Source organism: Haliotis rubra, unplaced genomic scaffold, assembly GCF_003918875.1.
Source record: "Haliotis rubra isolate DU_JTF1 unplaced genomic scaffold, ASM391887v1 Scf119, whole genome shotgun sequence".
In the NCBI taxonomy this organism is placed as follows: domain Eukaryota; kingdom Metazoa; phylum Mollusca; class Gastropoda; order Lepetellida; family Haliotidae; genus Haliotis; species Haliotis rubra.
Window position 1 is genome coordinate 1,919,809 of NW_025765103.1, and position 23,797 is coordinate 1,943,605.

The 23,797-nt window shown below is 39.6% G+C and overlaps 1 protein-coding gene across 3 annotated transcripts in view; it reads left to right on the plus strand.

The window, feature by feature from the left end:
* The first annotated feature begins 797 nt into the window (after window positions 1-797).
* LOC124260758 overlaps window positions 798-23,797 on the plus strand; it is a 41,176-nt gene continuing 18,176 nt past the window's right edge. The window contains exon 1 of one of the 3 annotated variants that reach the window (XM_046695081.1): window positions 798-1,432. The gene's annotated coding sequence lies outside the window, so the exon portion shown is untranslated. Of the gene's footprint in view, window positions 1,433-10,037; window positions 10,160-23,038; window positions 23,190-23,797 lie in introns of those variants that run through there. The other 2 variants (XM_046695086.1, XM_046695094.1) reach the window with 2 other exon arrangements.

A 23,797-nucleotide genomic window follows, 5' to 3' on the forward strand; every position in this document is an offset into this window, starting at 1 on the left:
CATTCAATATAATTATATCACCACCACCAACCATTACCAGATCACCATCCAATATTACTATGTCACCAACCTATGTTATATCACCACCATAAATTACTATGTCACCATCCAGTATTACTATCTAACCACTCAGTATCGCCACCAAATATTACTACATCACCACCATTCAATATTATTATATCACCACCACCAACCATTACCAGATCACCACCAAATATTACTACATCACCACCATTCAATATTTCCATATCACCACCCGATATGACCATATCACCACCCGATATTACCATTCACAACCAAATATTACTATATCACCGCTCAATATCACCACCCAATATTCCTACATCACCTAAATATTCACTCACTCACCCACCCACCTAACTCTACGTGTTCTGACAAATATCACCACCGCACAAATTAAACCCAGACATTTATGACCTGTATTGAGTATGCTATTCGATTCATCCAGACGATGCTATGGTTACTTTTCTCCTTCCTGGTGGCAATTTAATTCGATACCTATTGAAAAGAATCGATCATAGATCCAATTTCTCAAGCGCAATATTGCAGCAAGCAGCGACCACTAAGCATTGTCGTCAACATTTTTACCAACCGAATTGATCTACAAAACGTCACGGCTGAAAGGAGCTTTTCAAGCCCTTGATAAAGCGCCAAGGCCTGTAAAAAAATGCATAGCCATATAATTTACTTCAATTAAAAATATAAAGTATTGACAGGACTATTTGAAAATAAATACTAGAAGCATCCAATGACCATACTAGCCGTAGAATGTTTTATACCGAGACCGTCGCAGGCTAGGCAATCTTTAACCACTGATTATAGTGTGCAGTACTCTAGGTAAATGCAGCGGTCCCGGTAAGGCGGTGTGAACCATTCAACGGACTTGGCGACATACAAAGATCAACATGCATGTAGAGTCGACTTGGCATTGATTTCATTGAAAGTGTTATCTCGTCCCGGGTAGCGTACACAGAAAACCATTGTCAACAGCGCCAGGCTAATAATGAGATTTTCGCGCAGATACAATTCAGTATTTCTATAAACTACTCCATAAACCTGTGCTCGGATAAGACGCAGCGAAATTCCCCCAGCCGTCCGAACAGAGCCGACATGTACTAGTCAACAAGGGATATTCGCTGACCAGTAGTTGCCTGTGTGGAAGTGGACCTGATGGTATGGATTTCTGATTCGGTGTGAGACAAAGCGATCACTGAGAGTGCTCCGCCCTTGACTCTTTACACTAGGAAACGGGCAATAGAGCTACTGACTTTTACTTAGCAATCAGTGGACCTGTTTGCAGGTGTTGGATTGTATTAGGTACATGTCACCACCTTAAGTGAAAAAGTTAGAGCTGTTGGCACCTGTTGAAGTGAAGGCATAAAGCACAGGGTGGAGTGTAGTTTGAAGAAAGGTAAGAGATGTGTATCAACATAATAATTTTTCATCTTTGCCAAAAAACTAAATGTGTTTTAGTTCATCATTGAAACATATATTTTAACAGGCATATCACTTTGGAGAGAAATGCTTTGTGAGGTTTGCAAAGTTGCACATGTCTTTCGTATGTCATTCTTATAGTTGCTCGTTTTTAGATCTTAAAATAAACATGAAAATACTTGATCGTTCCAGTTTTACAGAAACGTTTTATAGAATGCTCTGCTTCAGATCCATAAACGTTTATGGAATTTGTCTGATCTGGGTGACCTGGCAACATTATCCGTAATTTGGTCCCGTTCTAAAGAGAACAGTTCTCCCTAAAATATTCGAAAACTTCACCCATCGAGTTTGTCAGTGAAAACAAAAATATGAACTTAACACATTATTCACTCCCATATAAATTCTTTTTCAGACCTAGATTAATTTGATTTATTACCAGAAAGATTAAATATGCATCCTGTGTCAACAAGACGTGGCTCACCCTAAGTCAGTTCAGTGTACGGTGTGCGAAAGTGAATAGTTCAATATCCATAAAACAATCAGGGTACACGGGAAATTCTAAGATGCCATTTGTGCAAATATTCTCCTGTTCATAATGAAACCATAAACATTTATCTGAAAGTTTAAATATTCTACTCACCAGGACAATTGAAAGTTGTATAGCAACCTGTGTTTCTATAGAACTGTTTTGCTACCAACGTCATTCAACAAAAGGCCTGTGAGTACATTCTGTCAATGTGTGTTAAAACGTCACAGTTAAAACCCGTGATCGCATATACGATAGATCTAACGATGCGATACAGCAAACAGACGCGAGTGTAAGTATCCAACAAGTTAAATAATCAATAAGGATATGAATAAATCAAGCCTGGGAATACATTATCTCCACCTCTGTGTCAATATTTGTACTGTTTAGTAAACTATATTCTATAAGAAAGTTATATGTGGCTTTTAGGCTCTTTTGTTTGCTCGATAGGTAAATGTTGATCTAGCTAAATACATGTGATCCCAATGAGGCATCATATATACCGCTGCAGCTATCTGTGCCGTAGCGAATTCATCAAAAATGGTGTCAATGTATTAAATCAGGTACCACTCTCTGGCATGCTAACTGACTTTTTATGAGGAATGTGAAATCTACAAGGCAATGATTACTCTAAGGGTATAGATACAATGTTAAAGTTTCCAACATAATACTCTAAGGGCATAGATACAATGTTAAAGTTTCCAACATAATACTCTAAGGGCATAGATACAATGTTAAAGTTTCCAACATAATACTCTAAGGGCATAGATACAATGTTAAAGTGTCCAACATAATACTCTAAGGGCATAGATACAATGTTAAAGTTTCCAACATAATACTCTAAGGGCATAGATACAATGTTAAAGATTACAACATAATACTCTAAGGGCATAGATACAATGTTAAAGTTTACAACATAATACTCTAAGGGCATAGATACAATGTTAAAGTTTCCAACATAATACTCTAAGGGCATAGACACAATGTTAAAGTTTCCAACATAATACTCTAAGGGCATAGATACAATGTTAAAGTTTCCAACATAATACTCTAAGGGCATAACAATGTTAAAGTGTCCAACATAATACTCTAAGTGCATAGATACAATGTTAAAGTTTCCAACATAATACTCTAAGGGCATAGATACAATGTTAAAGTTTCCAACATAATACTCTAAGGGCATAGATACAATGTTAAAGTTTCCAACACAATACTCTTTTCTCCGTTTGGACATTTTGCATTTAGCAACGAAGCTCTTGTTTTCCCTAAGAGAAAAGTGATTATGAGTACAGTCAACCCAATGTCACTATGTTAAAGTGAGTGATCATAAGATAATCTCTACTAAAGAATGGAATGGAGTTATCATTCCTCTACATAAAAACGGAGACGCTCATTTAACATCGAACTATCGCGGCATCACAATTAATAGTGGCTTTGCAAAAGTGTTTTCATCTGTATTGAATAACTGACATATTTTTTTCCTTGTTCATGGAAGATCTCAAAATGAAGCTCCAAGAAAACGTCGATAGTGGTCTTTGGATTGAAAATGTCAATCTGTTCCTTATATTGTTTGCTGATGGCATGATCTTGTTTGCTGAATCGCCGAGTGGACTTCAACACTCTCTGGATAGTTTGTATGAATACTGTAGTGACTGGGGCCTACACGTTAACATTATGAAGACAAAAGTGATGATTTTCCGCAAAAAAGACGAAAATTAAACCAGGATGAGCATTGGTATATTAATACTATGCCGCTTGAGATTGTAGATAAATTTAACTACTTAGGTAACATGATTACATACACAGGTAATTTCAGATTTACTCAAAAATTGTTAGCTGGTAAAAGTTCAAAAGCTATGAATGTTCTGCTCCATAACATTAGAAATTATCACCTTTCTGCTAAAACATGTTGTGGTCTGTTTGATTCATTTGTTACATCTTCTATGCACCAGGTTGTGAAGTCTGGGGTTTGCACATCACAACTGAAACTGAGCGTGTACATTTAAAATTTTGTAAAAATATCCTTAAAGTTCATCACAATGTTACTAATATGGCTGTATATGGTGAACTAGGTCGGTTTCCTTTGTATATTAATAGATATTTAATGGTTGTAAAATACTGGTTCAAACAGCAATGTACATCAAATTGTCTCCTTAAAATAATCTATGAGTTGCTGTTGTCACAGTGTAATAATGGCGTCAAAAACTGGGTGTTCCATGTTAAAAATGTTTTATTTATATATGGTTTTGGATATGTTTGGTGTGACCCAGGATTTGTTGACGCTAGTACGTTTTGTTGTCATTTTAAGCAACGCTTAATTGATTGTTTTATTCAAAAATGGCATCATGACATTACTTCAAGTAGTACATTATGACTATACAGTAATATCAAAAGTGTATTTGGATATGAGTTATACTTAGATGCTTTACATCCAATCACTGTTAGGTATTTAACTATGTTACGAATTTCGTGTCATAATTAAAAATTGAAACTGGGCGTTATGAAAATATTGATCGGGAGAAAAGATATTGTATCTACTGTAAAGAAAATAATGTAAATGTAATTGAAGATGAATACCATTTCGTTTTAATTTGCCCAAAACATACAGTACATCGAAAACAGGTGATTAAACCTTATTTTTGGAAGAAACCAAGTATGTTGAAATTTTTGGAATTATTAAGAAACACATCTAAAGATATTATTGCAAAATTATGTAAATACATGAAGTTATGCATGCAAGTACCGAAATGTTTTGTCCAGCCTCCTTTTGTAAATGTAAAAAATATGTATATTTCAATGGATAACCATATTCTATCATGTATGCAGTGTATTTACTGAAAAAACAATCGAACTATCGAAACAATCGACTAAAAGCCGAGTCCATTCTAAGATTCCGACTACATGACCATGTGTCTCGGAATCATGGTAAACTAGTAATGCTACACGTGTGTGTGTGGTGTGTGTGGTGTGGTGTGTGTGGTGTGGTGTGTGTGGTGTGTGTGTGGTGTGGGTGTGTGTGTGTGTGTGTGTGTGTGTGTGTGTGTGTGTGTGTGTGTGTGTGTGTGTGTGTGTGTGTGTGTGTGTGTGTGTGTGTGTGTGTGTGTGTGGATAATGGGTTACATAAACATCACAATACAGACATTATTGTTAATATACGGAATACACCTTTTTCGCAGTGAGTTGGGTGTAACATAAATGAACAAGGTAACAATTTCGATACAAACTGAATACGTGTATTAAGGGAATGTGCAAGCTGTGACAAGTAATTTGATCTATTGAATGGAGTTTGAAGAACGTTTATATAAATTTTAATATTGCTGTGAACAGCGTGCTCTCAGTGTACGATATCCCTATGTGTGTTGTTGGGTGGGGCTGTGTGTGTGTGTGTGTTGTTTGGTGTGTGTGTGTTGCTTGGTGGGGCCGTGTGTGCGTGTTGTTTGGTGGGGCCGTGTGTGTGTGTGTTGTTTGGTGGGGCCGTGTGTATGTGTGTGTTGTTTGGTGGGGCCGTGTGTGTGTGTGTGTGTGTGTGTGTGTGTTGTTTGGTCGGGCCGTGTGTGTGTGTTGTGTGGTGGGGCAGTGTGTGTGTGTGTATGTTGTTTGGTGGGGCCGTGTGTGTGTGTGTGTTTTGGTGGGGCCGTGTGTGTGTGTTGTTTGGTGGGGCCGTGTGTGTGTGTGTGCTTGGTGGGGCCGTGTGTGTGTGTGTTGCTTGGTGGGGCCGTGTGTGTTGTTTGGTGGCGCCGCCGTGTGTGTATGTTGTTTGGTGGCGCCGTGTGTGTGTGTGTTGCTTGGTGGGGCCGTGTGTGTGTGTGTGTTGTTTTTGGTGGGGCCGTGTGTGTATGTTGTTTAGTGGGGCCGTGTGTGTGTTGTTGTTTGGTGGGGCCGTGTGTGTGTGTGTGTTTTTTGGTGGGGCCGTGTGTGTGTGTGTGTGTTGTTCTGTGGCGCCGTGTGTGTGTGTTGTTTGGTGGGGCCGTTGTGTGTTGTTTGGTGGGGCCGTGTGTGTGTGTGTTGCTTGGTGGGGCCGTGTGTGTGTGTTGCTTGGTGGGGCCATGTGTGTGTGTGTTGTTTTTGGTGGGGCCGTGTGTGTGTGTGTGTGTTGCTTGGTGGGGCCGTGTGTGTGTGTGTGTGTGTGTTTGGTGGCGCCGTGTGTGTGTTTTGCCGAGGGGTTATGTGTGCGTGTTGCTGGGTGGGGTCTTTTTGTGTGTTTTGATCGGTGAGGTCTTTTTGTGTTTGTTTCTGGGTGGGATCTTTTTGTGTGTGTTGCTGAGTGGGGTCTTTTTGTGTGTGTTGCTAGGTGGGGCTGGGTAAACCAATACATTCAACGATCACTGCTTATTATTCTGAGAATCAGTTTGGGGAACCGGACAAATGATGCGACATGAAATTTTGGTAACCACAAAGATATAATGTGACTCAAACCACAGATGAGGATTTGACACCGGAAACATGCCATGGTAATGACGTTTTTCTGTGGCCGAAAAGAACCGGATTGACTCAGATATCTGCTGATGGAATTAATAACAGCACCTGTAGTGCCGTGATAGTCTCTCTGCCATGATCGTTGTCACGATGTAGAATAACATTAACTCCGTACACGACAAATCCAGGTACAGCTGTGCTGTTCGCATGGTTACGGTAATCGGATGTAAAAACAAACAGCTCATCAGTCGTTTGATGGCATATATGTTTAGCAAATGAAGGGTATTAGGTCCACGGTCGTCCATTATGTATGTCTGTAAATCCTTACTACATTTCTGATGTCCTCTCGCATGGCCCATCTCGTGGTCAGATGACAGTATGAAGAAATATTGTGTAGAAACACTGGAAATTTAATAATTTAAAATAATGTAATGTAATAAGAAACATAGCACAAAAATATTTACTTGGAAGATGGAAAATATCTTCTGATTTTCGTTGTGCGGTGTTTTTGAATAGACATAAAATGTCGGATAGAAGAATCTATGTTTGATGGGGCTGACACAGAATGAACAAGCATTGTTATTCGATGATTATTTATTTGTTCGGTTGTCATAGGTATAACATTCATCATATTTCTGTATTTCTCTCCCCAAAAAGGTTTAGTAACGCTTTGATAACTCATGTATTTTCTTAGTAAAAGCTAGTTTTCAAGTATATACTTTCTGTTGTTACGTTGCGCATGCCCGTCCTTCGAGACGTTGTCCTGCACAACATTGTGGAGGTGTGATAATGACGTTGGTATCTATCACACAAAGTGTCATGTGTACATCCGACTGCCTCAACACACTCCCGACAATGTCCATGACTAAATCTGTGATCTACACATTCGATCAAGCTTAGATATACAGTTGTTATATTTACCCTACAGGCAAATAATACGTTACATTACCACATTGATAACCATCCTCTATCTATCTGTGTTTACAATCCGTACATATGTAATCATATTCGCAGACGTCACAACGTCAGCACACACCAACGTGAACAATGTGTGACACGCACGACTTATTGGGGGCCGTTCGGGTACATTCGTTGTAATCATATTCTCACAAATTTCCAGATTTCTACCACGATAGTGTTCCATTGTGTACGGGCACCTTGTACGAGGTGAGCTAGGTATTCAGCAACTAAGGCGCTTGTTCCTCAAGTAATACCAGATTAGCTGATACGGTCCGTGCAAAGCGAAAGGAACGTGTTTCCAACTGTGATTCAATTGTGCGCTAGAAACTGATATTTTCATATCCTGCTGACCTGGGTTACTGATAAGAATATAATACTTCATGATATAAACATACACCATATTAGCATATAGTTTGAGTTATGATCAAGGAATATCTTTCAGTCTTCACGCAGTAGATATCATCTATAGTAACAATGCAGATTTGAAATCAGTCCTTGGGAAATCTGCTTTTGATATTATTAAATAAGCTAAATCAGCATATTAATTGACTTATTTTGTAGTAATGGCAGCTATGGTGGTATGACGTTGACAAGTGCAGATGTTTTCAAGACTGGCTGTCCTCAAGACATGGGAGGATGCCTCTGGCGTATTCTGCGACCCATAGTGTCCCAAACATGCTCTATGGGCTTGAGGTCTGGACTCCTGGCGGGCCGCTTGTTGAAATTTGGTTCAACAACCCTGTCTAGGATGTCAGTGACTTTCGTCCGACCACTGGATTGTTCCCCATGACCTCAAATTCCAATGACGTTGAGCTTGACATCACGCTAGTCATGATGGTTTGTGTTGTGGGGATAACAACGGATGTCTGATAGGTCGTCTGTTTCTGTTACCGACCAATTTGAAGCGATATCGGACCGTTCTGTTGGCCAAACGACGTAGTGGAAGCCACTGTTTTAACACGCCACTTGACATGAACTGATTGGGTCTTATGATTCTAAAAAAGACTGTGTCCTCCTGGAGTTTAGTTTTACGCCGCACTCAGCAATATTATAGCTATATGGCGGTGGTCTGTAAGTAATCGAGTCTGGACCAGACAATCCAGTGATTAACAGCATGAGCATCGATCTGCGCAATTGGGAACCGATGACATGTGTCAACCAAGTCAGCGAGTCTGACCACCCGATCCTCTTACAACAAGCATGGGTTACTGAAGATCAATTCTAACCCGGACCTTCACGGAGAGACAAGCATGGGTTACTGAAGGTACATCCAACCCGGACCTTCATGGGGAGACAAGCATGGGTTACTGACGGTACATTCTAACCCGGACCTTCACGGGGAGACAAGCATGGGTTACTGACGGTACATTCTAACCCGGACCTTCACGGGGATACAAGCATGGGTTACTGACGATACATTCTAACCCGGACCTTCACGGGGATACAAGCATGGGTTACTGACGGTACATTCTAACCCGGAAGTTCACGAGGAGACAAGCATGGGTTACTGAAGGTACATTCTAACCCGGACCTTCACGGGTCGTAGTCGACCTGAACGCTGACGGCCCTTAACGCAATCACTTTGCTGATGTTTTCTGGCCAATCAACTGACAGTCGGTAGAGAACAACCAATATCTCCTGCAATAGCCTTCAGTGATATGCCAGCATTCCGCATACCAATAGCTTGCCATCTTTGAGCAGTTTCAATTGGGGAGGCTCCATGTTTGCTTATCAACATCAAAATCAATTGATTGTCCAAGTTATCGAGTTGTAAGAATACTGTTTACTGAAACTTGATACATTTATATATTTGCTAAATGGCGGGGTACACATACTGTACATGATGCTCACCTTTGATCGTATATAAAATCAATGTAGGGTTAAAATAACCATACAGACATAATAATGTATATGAATGGCTACATAGGGGTTACACACATACTTGTTGTGATACATATTTTCCAGGTGTATACATACACAGCGTTTCAGGGCCTTTGATCACGTGTATGGAGACGCGACAAGGAGCACTGAAGGCACTGACACCTTGTGTATAAATATACTGTTATCCACAGTACTACTCAGCGTCATGCTGACATCAACTCAATACCTATAAAGACTGGTATGACCACATCAAACAAGGTGTATGAAACTTTGATGAAATGAAAATGTGTGAGCTCAATATAAATATTCGCACTACGTGAACGGATTATATGAGTGAGTGAGTGAGTTTAGTTTTACGCCGCACTCAGCAATATTCCAGCTATATGGCGGCGGTCTGTAAATAATCGAATCTGGACCAGATAATCCAGTGATCAACAGCATGAGCATCGATCTGCGCAATTGGGAACCGATGACATGTGTCAACCGAGTCAGCGAAACTGACCACCCGATCCCGTTAGTCGCCTCTTACAACAAGCATAGTCGCCTTTTATGGCAAGCACATGGGTTGGTGAAGACCTATTCTACCCCGGATCTTCACGCGTCCGGATTATATGAAAATGACAAGATCATGTCAAGATATTCCAGCTCACTGTTAAGGGAATTATATGACTTTCACGTCAGCTCGACTGTGGAGGAAATCTCGCATATATGAATGGAATTACCCAGATGCAGTGATATATATAGGGATAAAATATTCATTCACTTGGCTGCAGTGCAGAAGCATCCTCAAAGCGTTTAAACCAACAGTTTCAGAATCAGTGGGTGGCAGTTTACTTTCTGCAGTAGAACTGAAGGTAATAGAATCCAGGTCTCCGATATGTAAGCTTGAACTTCAGTGAGACTGGCAAGACTAGCAGCAAGGTAAATATTTAAATGTTCCGTCTCAGTCATTGATGAAACTTAAATGTGCCAGCGTTGCACAGTTGAACAACAGTGACTCTGGTCGTAGGTGACTTCTGTCTGCCTGGTTAAACCACGCGTAGTTCAGCAGTGTAACATCGCACAGTAGACAGGGTGGAAGTGACCAGGTTAAAGAGATGCCCCCTTATGGTAAGTTATGCTGTATTCTAGCTAGCGCAGTGATAACCTTTACTTTGCATTTGAACTCTGGTGACAGACATACGACTATACCCAGTCTATGTCCTAGGTTCTGTACTTAGCATGGCGACCGGCCAGTGTCCGGGGTAGGAGATGGGAGTGGGAATGCTTGGTGGGGTCGGAGTGTGGGTAGACATCTAATCCTTGGGGTTTTGTTACAAACAATACATTTTCGGTTTTCTTGCATTCTCTGCTTCACGACAGACTATGCATATCGATGAGTAGAAGACAAGTGTCTGCTTAATAGGCCATATCTTTTCACAGCACGTTTTAAGTCTTTAAGATCGATCAATCACTTCTACTATCACTCACTAACCCTGTTCCCTTATACCCCGTTAATCAACACACATTCTTTGGTTGTGACAATACTCAGTTCTAAAGTGCTGTTTTCATTTTACTATGCTTACTTTATATCTTCTTGGGATCAACGTCTCATTTACTTTGCCGAGGAAGTGGTTTTGCTAAGCTGCGTATTTTCTCAAGAGGTTTATATCAATTTATTGAATACTTTGATCGATTTACCGCCGTACGTATGTGTGTACCATCGAGAGTTATTACTGATAACCCATTTAATGGATGTCAATGAATATTTGCGGTGTAAATGAACAAGACAATTAAATGACCATGTCTTACTGACAGATACAGTATATGGCAAACGTGTAGGTACACAGTAATATCAAAGTTCATGGTACTTTCTGTGTTGGGAAACCTTGATAATTATATGCACATGTGACCTTAAAACGATACAGGTGAATAATTTTAAAACATCTCATTACAAGCATGCATGATGGGACATGTCCGGATTGCACCCACAATGAATGATTCGGTTAACTACTTGTTTGGACATGCCACTTATACACATATTAAAACATTATGTTTACTGCTTAGAAACTTTCATTTCATGTGGAATATTGAGGTACTACAAAAGCCATGCAAACAGTGAAACAAGCACTAACATCTTATCCAATCACATTATCATTATAACAATCGTTGTTTTGCTGACGCAAAATGTTTATAAAAATAACGTTGAATTAATAATGAATGTTTTAGAATTTACACACACATAAAAACCTTTCTTAGACAACAAACACTTAATTTCTTCGACAATCAATACAAAAATGTCAGAGAAGCAAGTTTAAAACTTTATGTGATTGTCTCTCCACCATTCCCAGCGGTACGGCAACCATACACCCTTTGTTTGCGGTTAGTGCAGCTTTCCATGCATCTCTGCCAGCGCCATGCTCACTGCGGAGGTCGATAATTGTCCTACATTATAAACTACACATTGACGTCTCCAGATGAACTGGAATTGAACCCTACACTTTCATTACGTGCTTAATACAGGATTGGAATTGTGCAATAAATTATGTTATCAATGAGTTTTGATCACGTGATACCATAAAATATAGTTTGCATGTTGACAACGTTCCTCGTAGTGTCAGTTGGGTCTCTCAATAAATCAGTCGTGGTCTTTGAAAGGTGGGCTCTTCTGTCAGACGGTAAAAGAAGCAGTTAATGTCTATGTTTTTTGTAGAATGTATCTTGAAAAGTGAATCGCGGTCTTAACCCACCCACTCAAGTAAATATAAATCTAATTGACCCACGTTAGAATCTACCGAGACACGCGGACTGTTAAACCCAGAACAAATAGCAGCTTCTATGTCTTCGGGAATGTACTTGACTTAACGTGGTTTCTTGACGGTCAAACACAGTACTGTTAATGAACTGGAACTGTTCTTCCATGCTGTAACTGTTAACGTGTAAACAACCGCTTGTTGCCGCTCCTGGTTCCATTAGAATGTTATATAACTCAGAGAGGTTGTTTTAATAGGGAGTAAGCTTTAATCACCTTGTGTAACTTTCTCATTACAATATCAGTTTAAAGTGTATGTTACATGAATAACGGGTCCCATGAATAACTTATTGTACGCAGACCTGTGACTTGCGTTGCGTTAGTGTTGACTAACGGGGAATGTTGTAAGTTGGCCTAACACCACTAGAAGCCCGAGCGCCTTGTGTTGACCAACATTCTGCCTTGTTGATCACAGCTGGGTCAGCAGAATGAGTGCTGGTAGCGGAGCTGCAGATATTTACAACCAACAGCGTCTGTCGTAACAATAAACACTAGAACACTCTTATATACAAGACACAATAAAAACATTATACTGCCGTGCAGAAAGGAGAAAACAAGGAAAAAGGCTAGTCCATGGTGCTGCACATGATAGGGTATTACAGCTGTGTGTTGTGTGTTTTACCCACTGTTTTCAGTAACGGTTTGCTAACGTTTGTAATTGTTTGGTTGAATACAGTTTTCAAGACTTGGTGTATCCTGTTCTTTCCCCCGTTATTTCACTTTATGCTTCTGTTGGTATGATCTTTTATCGTCATTTTGGTTGGACTCGGCGTCAGACACAAGATCATCCCATCCTATTATTCTCAGGAGCAACAACTGTGTGATGGACAGAACGAGCGGTGATGTGGATCTTTCTGTTGAATTTTATATTTTAAAGTTTGACTCAAGTTGTATCTTAAATCCGTTCCATATTTTCTTCGTGTATCAAGGGATCATTTCTGGTTACAAAAGTGAGTGAGTGAGTGTTCCCGCTATTTATAATCTATATCTTGTTTTCAAATAATTTTTTCAGAAGTGCTTAACTCCAGCCATCACATAATATTAGCCGTAACTGTAGCGTCTTAGGGACAGAAGCATGTAAAAGCCCATCAGCCCAACACTGACTTGACGCAAGGGTTTCTAATTTTATTGAATGAAATTCATGAATGTTTTTGTAAACACTATTGCATGAAAACCGTTACAGAATAATTGATATTGTATTGGTACCTAAAGCCTCTTGACGATGAATATCAAACAGCCGTGTTGTCAATACCAGACGGCTAAATTGCCATACTCTACTCAGGACGACAATGTCGGTTACACCGAGGAAGTAGGTTACCTCATTGATATTGCCGGCACTGACGCTGACGGCTATAGAGAAGCGACGTTACATAATGCTAGATGTATTTTCCTAAGGGATATGAACGACGCATTACTTGGCCAATAAAACCTAATCATAGCGCCATTCGCGTGAAGAAGGATTTGAAATGTCAAGACTGTGTACCTCGATTCAGCGTGTATGATCAAGGACTGACAGCACAGAGATCGACATTCTGCAGGAGACACTTATCTACCTGATGATAATGACAATAAATAGACTGATACCAATAACGATGAATTATATACAGTTGAGCACCGTTGTCTCGATATTCATGTGACCAAGAAACAATATCGAGTTATCCGAACTTCGAGACATCCGACCAGGGCATATCATCACACATCACTATGAAAGACAACACAACAAAATGTAGATTTCATGTCTGTTTATTTCATGTATATATATTTACTTACTCACGGGGATCGCAGCTTATGTTATAGTGTCCATCTTGAATTATACAAAGGTTGGATTTATTCAACGGACGAAACGAAGAATTCTGAAAGTTTAGATTGACGGGCATTTGGTAGTGGCATGAAAGCGATAGTAGCTAACCACTCTCGATACAACACAATAGCTTTCAAATTGACTCCTAATCCATATCTCTCAGTCCGCAATTTAGAAACAACTCAACAAGCACATGCTAGTCACGTGTTTGCACAAAACCCTCATTGGATTCTCAGCATGTTTTGATTTAAAACTATAACCCGTTATCAGTAGTGTTTAGTCGTAACAGCGAGTACTTCCTAATTAATTCCTTCTTAGTTAATCCTAATTAAATAACAAACAACTGACACCTTCAACTCAATTAGCCCTAATTAGTTTACACTACCGCATCCCTTTGATCAGGGAGACTATATAAGAGTAGAGTATCCCTGCTTTGATTCATGCCGTATCGTGTGTTAACGTGTGGAAACCTCAGTTCAGAGGGATACTTGCCTATGAAAGGTAGGTGAATATCGAGTTTCTTCGCAAATATCGAGTTAAAATTTTGCTTGTTGGGATCATGTAATTATATCGAGATATCCGAAATATCGAAACATCCGTATCGAGTTAAACGAGCTAGAATAATGATAAACTATGAAGGATTTTGCCGGGACCGAGATGTTATATTGAGACAACCGATATCGAGTTATCAGAGTTCGACACAACGGTGCTCGACTGTATCATGTCCTATATTTAAACGCACAGCTTGATACCATTCTTTACTTGATCTACAAAGCATACGCAACACAAGAAAACATCGTAGACAAACAGTTACTTATTAATCTTAAGCCAGACGTTTTTGTGCACCTCTTGATGACTAAACTTGATAGACAATGTACCGCGAATGGCTTCTCTCAAGACAATGGTCTAATAACGGGGTATATGCCCTGTTAAGACTCAATCTTTCATCCACAAATAAGACCTAGGCATAAAATATCCAGACATGGGGAAAGACTCAGGTAACATTAATCATCTTAGACTACACTCTTAAGAAAAGGAGACGCAAAGTGATCTTGAGAATATTGGACTCATGTAGCTGCGGCAAATACAAATGTATTATTTCCTTCCAAAATGGCATCCTTGTGTGATTGTTAACTGCTTCAACGCCAAAACACGGCATTTTTAACTTTCAACCTTGTTTTAGAAGTGTTGGAAGAAATATTCGCCAAAACGTCACCAAGAAAACATGCAAAGCAAAATGCGCGTGCAAGTAAGCGGAAAAGCATGCGGTATCGATCACTATAAAAGACAAACGTTGTGTTTAAATTTGTCATTCGTGTTTGCTTTGAAAAGAGGAAATCATCATGCCACGACTGAGTGCCGCCAATAGAAACATCGCCATAGGCCGCCTTGAAGCTGGGGAGTCGCAGTCTGCAGTTGCCCTACATTTCAATGTTCATCAGAGCACCATATCTCACCTTTGGGATCGTTTCCTGCAGACCAATTCCGCCAAAGATCGCCCGAGAAGCGACCATCCAAGAGTTACCACCGAAGCCCAGGACTGCTACATCCGGGTTGCTCACTTGCGTCATCGTCTTGTCACAGCTGTGGCGACTGCACAACGCATCCCTGCTTTGAGAAGAATTTCCAACCAAACTGTCAGGAACGATTGCCTAAAGTGGGGATTCGACCAAACAGGCCAGTTGTCGCCCCTGTTTTGAGAGACTTCAATCGGCGCAATCGCGCGCGCTGGTGCCGTAGAGTCCGGAACTTTGTCAGATCCTGAACAATAAACACTGTCATATATCCTGAATAATAAACACTGTCATATATCCTGAATAATAAACACTGTCATATATCCTGAATAATAAACACTGTCATATATCCTGAATAATAAACACTGTCATATATCCTGAATAATAAACACTGTCATATGTCCTGAATAATAAACACTGTCATATATCCTGAATAATAAACACTGTCATATATCCTGAATAATAAACACTGTCATATATCCTGAATAATAAACACTGTCATATATCCTGAATAATAAACACTGTAATATATCCTGAATAATAAACGCTGTCATATATCCTGAATAATAAACACTGTCATATATAAACTGAATGATAAACACTGTCATATATCCTGAATAATAAACACTGGCATATACTCCTGAATAATAAACACTGTCATATATCCTGAATAATAAACCCTGTCATATATCCTGAATAATAAACACTAACATTTATCCTGGAATAATAAACACTTGCATATATCCTGAATAATAAACACTGTCATATATCCTGAATAATAAACGCTGTCATATATCCTGAATAATAAACGCTGTCATATATCCTGAATAATGAACGCTGTCATATATCCTGAATAATAAACACTGCCATATATCCGGAATAATAAACACTAACATATATCCAGAATAATAAACACTGTAATATATCCTGAATAATAAACGCTGTCATATATCCTGAATAATGAATGCTGTCATAATCCTGAATAATATGACACTTTACTATCGGAATAAACACTAACAAACATCCAGAATAATAAACCCGGAATAATAAACACTGACATATATCCTGAATTATAAACACTGTAATATACCCTAAATGATAAACGCTGTCATATATTCGGAGCAATAAACACTAACATATACACGGAATAATAAACACTGTCATATGCCTTGAATTATAAAAACTGGCATTTACCCGGAATACATTTACACAGTCAGATATCCTAAATAATAAACCCTGTCATATATCTGGAATAATAAACACTAACATATATCAGGAATAATAAACACTTGCATATACCCGGAACAATAAACACTGTCATTTACCCGGACTAATAGACAATGGCATATACCCGGAATAATAAACACTGGCATATATCCGGAATAAAAGACACCGTCATGTACCCGGTATGGCCAACACTGATACAACTGATAAATAATCCTTGGCATACAGCATGAACAGCAAACAGTTTGTCGGTACTTCAAACATTGTCATACACTCGGTACTTCAAACATTGTGATACCCTCGGTACTTCAAACATTGTGATACCCTCGGTACTTCAAACATTGTCATACGCTCGGTACTTCAAACATTGTCATACACTCGGTACTTCAAACATTGTGGATCCGTGAAGGTCCAGGTTAGAATATTGGTCCACAGTAACCCATGCTTGTCGTAAGAGGCGACTAACGGGATCGGATGGTCAGGCTCGCTGACTTGGTGGACACATGTCTTCGGTTCCCAATTGCGCTGATCGATGTTCATGATGTTGATCACTGGATTGTCTTGTCCAGACTCGATTATTTACAGACCGCTGCCATTTAGCTCGAATATTGTTGAGTGCAGCGTAAAACTCAACTCACTCACTCACTCAAACATTGTGATACACTCGGTACTTCAAACATTGTCATATACTCCGTACTTCAAACATTGTCACACAAGCGGTACTTCAAACACTGTGATACACTCGGTACTTCAAACATTGTCATACACTCAGTACTTCAAACATTGTGATACACTCGGTACTTCAAATATTGTGATACACTCGGTACTTCAAACACTGTGATACGCTTGGTACTTCAAACATTGTCATACACTCGATACTTCAAACACTGTCATACTCTCGATACTTCAAACATTGTCATACATTGTCATACTCTCGATACTTCAAACATTGTTATACACTCGGTACTTCAAACACTGTCATACTATCGATACTTCGAACACTGGCATACACTCGGTACTTCAAACACTGTCATACTATCGATACTTCGAACACTGGCATACGCTTGATACTCCAAACACTGTCATACTCTCGGTACTTCAAAGATTGTGATACACTCGGTACTTCAAAGATTGAATACACTCGGTACTTCAAACATTGTCATACGCTCGGTACTTCAAACACTGTCATACACTCGGTACTTCAAACATTGCCATACAGAAGGTACTTCAAACATTGCCATACAGAAGGTACTTCAAACATTGTGATACACTCCGTACTTCAAACATTGTCATACTCTCGGTACCTCAAACATTGTGATACTCTCGGTACTTCAAACATTGTGATACACTCCGTACTTCAAACATTGTCATACACTAGTACTTCAAACATTGTGATACACTCGGTACTTCAAATATTGTGATACACTCGGTACTTCAAACATTGTGATACACTCGGTACTTCAAACATTGTGATACACTCGGTACTTCAAACATTGTCATACACTAGTACTTCAAACATTGTGATACACTCGGTCCTTCAAATATTGTGATACTCTCGGTACTTCAAACATTGTCATACACTCGGTACTTCAAACGTTGTCATACACTCGGTACCTCAAACATTGTCATACACTAGTACTTCAAACATTGTGATACACTCGGTACTTCAAACATGGTCATACACTCGGTAGTTCAAACATTGTGATACACTCAGTACTTCAAACATTGTGATACACTCGGTACTTCAAACATTGTGATACCCTCGGTACTTCAAACATTGTAATACTCTCGGTACTTCAAACACTGCCCTATACTTCTGGAATGGAGATATAATGTGCCCTGTCATATCGAAGATGTAATCAGGAGTCAGCTGAATGTGTCACCTCTTTAACACCGGCTAATGATGCCGTTTGTTGTTGAAGGGCGTTAATAGTTCACCGTGTCACGGCCATGCATTATTCATTCGTGATCTACTTCAACATATCAGCTAGTGCGACGTTCAATATACAACTCACTTCCGAGTGTGATTTATTGAAGACTGTATAAGGAGAGGAACGTGTCATGCAAAGTCCTCATTACAACCCTGGCCTTGTCAATTACAACTTACATCAAAGGCATCATTAAAAATATCGCTAACATCGCGAACCACTTAACATATCTACGACCGGCCTTCACCTTAACAAATCGCAGTGAAATATTTGCAGGTGAAAATAGATCACTAGCTGATTGCTGTGTAAGCATAATAATGAAAAAGTTCAGCACTGAATTATGGATAAACGAGGTTCCTCCATTCCCGTAGTTTTATCACACGGAAGTGTCCGCAATAAACGTGTTCTCTTATTATTGTAAGAAATATCGTGGTTAAAGAAGAAGTAAGAAAGGTTCTTACATAAGGGGATCTATTATGTGAGTAAGCGAGAAATGCTTTAGCTTTATCACTTCAGGCTGTCAACAATCGAGCTTGAACATGGCCCAGTGTTTGATATCGTAACGGACGTTCCAGCCGTCGGAGAATCAGTCAAGTTACCTGGACTTACCGACCAAAAAATTTGGCACCTCTTATGAGAAGACTACAGGTTACTGAAGGCTGATTCTATCCTGCATTACAACCTGGTCCGACCTTGAAAGATAGAAAATGTGTATTGGGTGGCCTAAATACAATCATAGTACCATTGAAGGTTAAACGTCTCTTAGCTAAGCTTAATAAGAAAACCCAGGCCGTACTGATATTCTTATTCCTACCACAGTAACAAACACAAGAAAAGCTGATAATACGATACATGTAAAACATAAACCAGACAAGTGAAATAACCCTGGCCATTATACGACCTGGCCTATACTATTAAAGAGTATTACATATTTTTATTTACGATAACGAAGGAAGTGGAGGAGGAAGATATTGATTCATTCTGTATACCTCATATGTATACAGAATCATTGTATTCAGCGTCGTTGTATTAACAGTGGTTACGTGTATGTAATGTAGAGACATCTGGGTCAGTGAAGCCTGGAAATGTGGGCGGACTATTGTAATGCCAACTGTACTGTTATACTGTTATGCATCTCCCGTTGTACTAAATAATGCATGTTCTGAAGATATGTATTGTTAATCTATATGATTGAGATAAGGTTGTTTCAAGGTAGTCTTTAGGGTTAAATCTCATAGCAGGTTATACTCTTAACTGCCTTTGGACACTTCTACATCCTAGTTGATAACCCTCATGACATTTGCTGCAGCGTCAACCATTCCAGATTATATTTTATATTAAACCTCCTGTTTATTGTAAAAAGTGTTTATATGTAGTGAGTTCCGTTTGAACAACGCCTTTGGCAGTTCCACTATATCACCGTGCATCAGGTTAACTGGAGGAAGTCATGCACGTCACTGATGTTTACCAATATGGTGAAGCAGGCATGGTTCTTACACACCAAACCTCGCTGTCAGGGGAATGAAGAATTTAGGATTCCTCTCAGAGAACTGTGTCATGGAACACAAGACCCCCTTCGTCCTTACTGATACCTTGAAGCTGTCAACTATATCCCTGGCAACGTTGACACACACACGGTTGCTGGACGGTACGACACTTCCGGTCCAGGTCCAGGTCGAGGTCGAGGTGCAGGTACATGCACGTGTACGTGTACTGCACAAAATGCTTTGCAGTGAACTCATGCATGTATTGCAACAGCTGCATGTATAGACAGGGAGAGGTTAGGCAGGACATGCTTTACCCCATCGTGAACACATGGTATCATCACTGATTTCAGCCATCCGTTAGGTTGTATTATACGCCTGTTGGATTGTGACTAATTATTCGTCAGCGCTGACGTTTTCGGTCAATAACAAAGTGAACATATCGTTCTAATAACTACAACATAATAGTTTATTATGCATAGGATTATCAAATGACACGAGACGCACGCGGCATAGTATCTGTATCGGTTGTTTGAGCGTGGGTTCATACCAGTGTGACTGCTCCAAGGAAGTGAACTCAACACGCATGGTGCCCGATATGTACTTCAAGTTGTCGGTCGCATGTTGCGACAACACTGATGAAATGTTAATATCAACCAAATGCTAGCAATCGATCGCTATTCCGACGACAAAAATAGACACGTGTTGTCTTATTGGAGGAACTATTTTGTCACATCGATATACGAGTAAAGGTATATGTCCATTCACAATTCACTGTCATGCAAATGTCAGATGAACAACGCATATGCCAGACACCTTTCATCTTATGCAAAATGCTGCCCAACGCATTCAATGTCAACTGACAATGTCAGTGTAACCTTACAACTAATATGTCATAAAACTAATATATCGACATACCGTACACTTCAAACATGTTAAATGACATTCAACCCATGCCTTATACAACTAATATGTCGAACAGTCGACATACCGTACACTTCAAACATCTTACACAACATACAACCCATGCCTTATACAACTAATATGTCGAACAGTCGACATACCGTACACTTCAAACATCTTACACGACATACAATCCATGCCTTATACAACTAATGTGTCATTCAGTCGACATACCGTACACTTCAAACATCTTACACGACATACAACCCATGCCTTATACAACTAATATGTCATTCAGTCGACATACCGTACACTTCAAACATCTTACACGACATACAACCCATGCCTTATACAACTAATGTGTCATTCAGTCGACATACCGTACACTTCAAACATCTTACACGACATACAACCCATGCCTTATACAACTAATATGTCGAACAGTCGACATACCGTACACTTCAAACATCTTACACGACATACAACCCATGCCTTATACAACTAATATGTCGAACAGTCGACATACCGTACACTTCAAACATCTTACACAACATACAACCCATGCCTTATACAACTAATATGTCGAACAGTCGACATACCGTACATTTCAAACATCTTACACAACATACAACCCATGCCTTATACAACTAATGTGTCATACAGTCGACATACCGTACACTTCAAACATCTTACACGACATTCAACCCATGCCTTATACAACTAATATGTCGAACAGTCGACATACCGTACACTTCAAACATCTTACACAACATACAACCCATACCTTATACAACTAATATGTCATACAGTCGACATACCGTACACTTCAAACATGTTACACGACATTCAACCCATGCCTTATACAACTAATATGTCGAACAGTCGACATACCGTACACTTCAAACATCTTACACAACATACAACCCATACCTTATACAACTAATATGTCATACAGTCGACATACCGTACACTTCAAACATGTTACACGACATTCAACCCATGCCTTATACAACTAATGTGTCATACAGTCGACATACCGTACACTTCAAACATCTTACACGACATACAACCCATGCCTTATACAACTAATATGTCATACAGTCGACATACCGTACACTTCAAACATCTTACACGACATACAACCCATGCCTTATACAACTAATATGTCATACAGTCGACATACCGTGCACTTCAAACATCTTACGACATACAACCCATGCCTTATACAACTAATATGTCATACAGTCGACATACCGTACACTTCAAACATCTTACGACATACAATCCATGCCTTATACAACTAATGTGTCATTCAGTCGACATACCGTACACTTCAAACATCTTACGACATTCAACCCATGCCTTATACAACTAATGTGTCATACAGTCGACATACCGTACACTTCAAACATCTTACACGACATACAACCCATGCCTTATACAACTAATGTGTCATACAGTCGACATACCGTACACTTCAAACATGTTACACGACATTCAACCCATGCCTTATACAACTAATGTGTCATTCAGTCGACATACCGTACACTTCAAACACGTCACACGACATACAACCCATACCTTATACAACTAATGTGTCATTCAGTCGACATACCGTACACTTCAAACATGTTCCACGACGTACATCAGATTGTGATAGGGAAATATGTATATTTTCAAACTTAAAACCTACCGATTTAATAGTATAAGATTAATGGTGTTATCCATGATCTCGTGTCGTTGTTCATTAACATATGCTGCGTGTATGTTCAAGTCAATGTTTCTGAGAAATATGCTGTTTGAACCAGATTTAGAGTAACATACGGTTAACAATGACGTCATGAAACAACACGACGCTGATCATTCTCCTACTGTAAAGCAAAATTGAAAGGCAGTGATTTGTTCTGCTTCGCACTCTAAGTACAATCGACTGGCCACTGGATCCACGGAGCCCAGTAGGCATGGCGCAAGCTCTAGTCTCGCGGAATCTCGATGCCATCATTCATAACGTGCTTAGCTACAAGATGGAGGTGCCATTGTCAAGGAATGTAAACAAGAGACTACGGAATGCTCCCCAGTCGATGCTCCACGCAGCAACCGACGCTGTGCTAAGTATTGTAAGTGGCTGTGTTACATCATACTCTACACATTGATCTGACTGGGAAGCGCTTCTGCACTTCAAGTGAGTTTAACGTTTTATGGACACCTTACATACCATCATGCTGTCATTAAACAGCAAACACTCAGACGCATATTGATCGACGTGTATATACTCCAGAAATGCCCCGCTAAAACCGGCTCAGAGTGTAAGTACTGAACAATACTCTTTATGAAAGAAATCGCTGACCCAAATAGTTTTTATATAAAACCTGATATAGACGTCATAACTGTCGCATATCGGAACTTATAATCTACCCGTTTTGAAAATGTTGTGTATTAAAATCATGAGGAAGGTGTTCTTATTTTTGTGTTAATTCCAGACTGCTTCACATTGAGTTTTATTTACTTTTAGAACGAAGAGGGTCCAAAATATGTGACTGTAAATGTCTTTTGATGAGGGAAAGGGTTTTGTTGCTAATATCTTCTGTTCTTATTTGACTAAAGACGCTACAGTCAATGCGTGACACGGATCCATAATGCCAATGTGTAACAAGGTACATAATTACACTACTGTATTCATCTCTCAAATAGAGTCTGAAAGTTTTTGAACATTGATAACGTGACACAACCTGTTCCCGGCAGATGACTTCGTTAAGCAATTCCTTATATTGTCAACTGGAAGTAGAAAGTGTAAACGCCAGATCGGAATACAAGTCCGATTTAGGATTTCTAACAGCCCATCTACAGTAAAGAAAACACCAGTTGATTATATGAAGTCAAGACAGCGGGCATATGTTGTTTATTGCCGGGGTGG